Below are 3,126 nucleotides of genomic sequence, written 5' to 3'. Positions count from 1 at the left end.
AATCCCGAATCAGAGCTTCACTGTTACATTGATACATTTTCTGCCTGGTGCTTTGCTTATTTTAAGCAATCTGGCAACCATGCACTGGCTCCTCATTGCGGAAGCGCCGACGCCGATGATCTGAAAACACAGACAAACAAGCTGGAGTTTAGCGATCTAAATGAAAGTGTCACTCAGCCGGTCTGTGTTCTGTCATGAGATCTCAACTACATTGTTTGTGATTGTGATCGCTGAATAAATGCACTTACTCAACCGCTGTTGTTTTAATAGAGAAATAGGCTATTGAAATTTGGAATTACTATTACTAGTTATAATATTTTTTGTTTGTTTTAGCTGTTTTCATACTGTAGACAGAGAAATTGCATAAGTCTTTGTTATTCATTTATATAATAAAAAGCCTATAATAAATCAGTACACTAGATGAGATAAAATACACTATGTACGTGTCCACATTGTTTTGATTTGTGCTTACTGGTGAAAGTGCAATACCAGAAATGCAAAAGTAAATTTCTCAAATAACAAAAATCATTACGATTATAATTTTGAGATTTCATTGACTAAAACCTGACTAAATTACTCATACAATTCATTGACTTAAACTTGACTAAACAAAAACAGGACAAGGTTGTCTAAATATGATAACTAAAATTTACATTTGAGTAAGACTAAATTATGTAAAACTCAAGAATATTGTAGCGCTCCAAAAAAAAAAAAAATTCCTTGTACTGCAGGTGCGTAGAGCCAGTAGGATATTTGAAAATGAGCAAGAGGGTGGCTAACCGCACACTGATCCACTCAAGACTAAAAAGTCTAAAAAAAATGGCTGCCAAAAGGAATACTGTACGGTTAATTAATAATAATTTTATTGCTAAAATGTCAAGTTTTCATTGACTAAAACTAGATTAAAATACTTCAGGTTTTCTTGGACTAAAATATGTTGAGACATTTAGTCAACTAAAACTTGACTAAACTAAATAGGATAAGGTTGACTAAATATGAATAAAACTCAGGGAGTCCTGTATATTGTTCGGTTCCGGTTACAGAGCCTCTGCAGCAGGGCGACTGAGAGGCGGCATAGTCGTGGATCAAAACACCACTCTTCCGTTCCGATCAAAACATTAAACAGGTTCTTCCCAATCAGTGATGCACCCACTGAGAAACCTGATTAAAGTGCTCTAGTTATTGGTGATTCTATTGTACGGAACGTGAAAATAGAGACACCACCCTTACCAAAATGTAGTATACTTCAAGTTTATTTTAGTAAGAATACTTAAGTAAAGTTCAAGTATATTTTTAAGTATACTTTATGTAGTAAGTATACAAATATCAGTCTACTAGTAGTATACTTGTAAGTGTACTATTTCAATACTCCTTGGGACTAAATTGGCCCACTTTCTAGTATATAGAAGTATACTGTTAAGTATACTTTAAGTATAACAGTAGTAAACTTTGAGTACATCAACTAGTTTACATCAAAATGTTTAGTTTGCACTGCAACTATACTAAAAGTGAACTTATAGGTATACTGATAGTTTACTAATTAAATACTTGTAGTAGCATTTTATCGTACACTTTGAAGTATAGTCTCAGTAAACTACTAGTTTAGTAGTTTTATACTGCAAATATACTCGTAAGTTTTCTTTAAGTTAACTTTACGTCATACTTTAAGTATACTACTATGTCCCTATTTAGGTATTAATTTGAATATATTTTGTTATATAAATATCTGAACATACAAAACATCAAAAGAACAGGGTATCTGCTTGTAAACAAAAACATTTTATTCTAGCTTCATGCATTCTTTTTTTAAACACTTGAATGTGGATGAGTTTCATAAATACAAAATAAAGAAATAAACAACATTTTGAACAAAAAGCTGAAAAAAGACTGAATTGGATTCAGAATGATAATCAAAACGTAGCTAAAGTCAATCAACACCCCAAAGCTTGACAGTCATTATTACCTTTTCATTGGTCGACATTTTATTCCATAATGTTACATAGTTTTGATACTGTTTTATGTCTGATGATCGTTTTAGAATACATGTGGAAGCATCTGTTGTTTCGGTTTCTTCTTCGTGTTTTTTGAAAATTCTGTACAGAAGATGTGTACCAGTGCCCCCTACAGTATAACAATGAAAACACGGATTCTAGGAACACAAGTATAGCTCAAATATATTTAGACTTTTTCTAAGTATTAGTCAAGTATACTTAAATGTCATTTTAAGTATATTTCTGAGAAGTACATAAAGTCCATTTCTGAGAAGTACATAAAAAGTAGACAAAGTATACTTTCCTATTTTTAGTTTAAAAGAAGTATACTAATAGCACACTTGAATAAACTTCTTTTTCGTAAGGGCAGCCACCATAGTCCAAGGTTTACCGGGAGCCAAGAGCGCCTGATATCTTGGCAAATTTAAAAGTGCTGGCTAATGCTAAATGTAAATTCAGTAAGATTGTTATTCACGCTGGTGCTAATGATGTTCGACTTCGCCAGTCGGAGATCACTAAAAATAACATTAAAGAGGTGTGTGAACTTGCAAGTACGATGTCAGACACTGTAATATGCTCTGGTCCCCTCCCTGCATACCATGGTAATGAGATACATAACAGACTGTCGTCACTCAATTGCTGGATGTCTAAGTGGTGCCCGCAGAATAACATTATAATAACAAATAACAAGCTGCTCTTCTCTCTAGAAATATGGCACATAGTCTTGGAGTTTGCACTTGACTAACTGGGGCCCAGGTCAGGGGGCAGACATACTGGCTAAACCGACTGTCTGCTAGCCGCCTCATGCCACAGAAATCAGTTAATTCTCAGCACATAGAGACTTTTTCACCTAGATATCACACTATGGAGACTGTGTCTGTTCCCCGAACTAGAAAATACAAAAAACTTCCAAACAAATTGAAGAGTAACAATTGAATTGATGTTCAACAAATAAAAAACAGATGTAATACGGATAAACAAATGATAAAGCTTGGTGTAACAAAGTTTGTAGATCAGGAAGAAGGAGGTGGGAACCGGCGAACATTTAAACATAATTTAATAACAAAATAAACACAACTGAAAATAGCACGAGAGAGAGTATAGGCTACTATGTGTCAAGAAGTTTGATTTATTG

The 3,126-nt window shown here is 33.8% G+C and overlaps 1 long non-coding RNA gene across 1 annotated transcript in view; it reads left to right on the top strand.

Moving 5' to 3' along the window:
• The window catches only part of LOC107570180 (uncharacterized), a 17,423-nt gene that overhangs the window by 1,349 nt on the left and 12,948 nt on the right, over nucleotides 1-3,126 (top strand). The window lies entirely within an intron of this gene.

Source organism: Sinocyclocheilus grahami, unplaced genomic scaffold (assembly GCF_001515645.1).
Source record: "Sinocyclocheilus grahami isolate Dianchi unplaced genomic scaffold, SAMN03320097.WGS_v1.1 scaffold1424.1, whole genome shotgun sequence".
Classification (NCBI taxonomy): Eukaryota; Metazoa; Chordata; class Actinopteri; order Cypriniformes; family Cyprinidae; genus Sinocyclocheilus; species Sinocyclocheilus grahami.
Note: the sequence above shows the minus strand (reverse complement) of the source record. Positions and strands in the feature narration are given on the sequence as shown.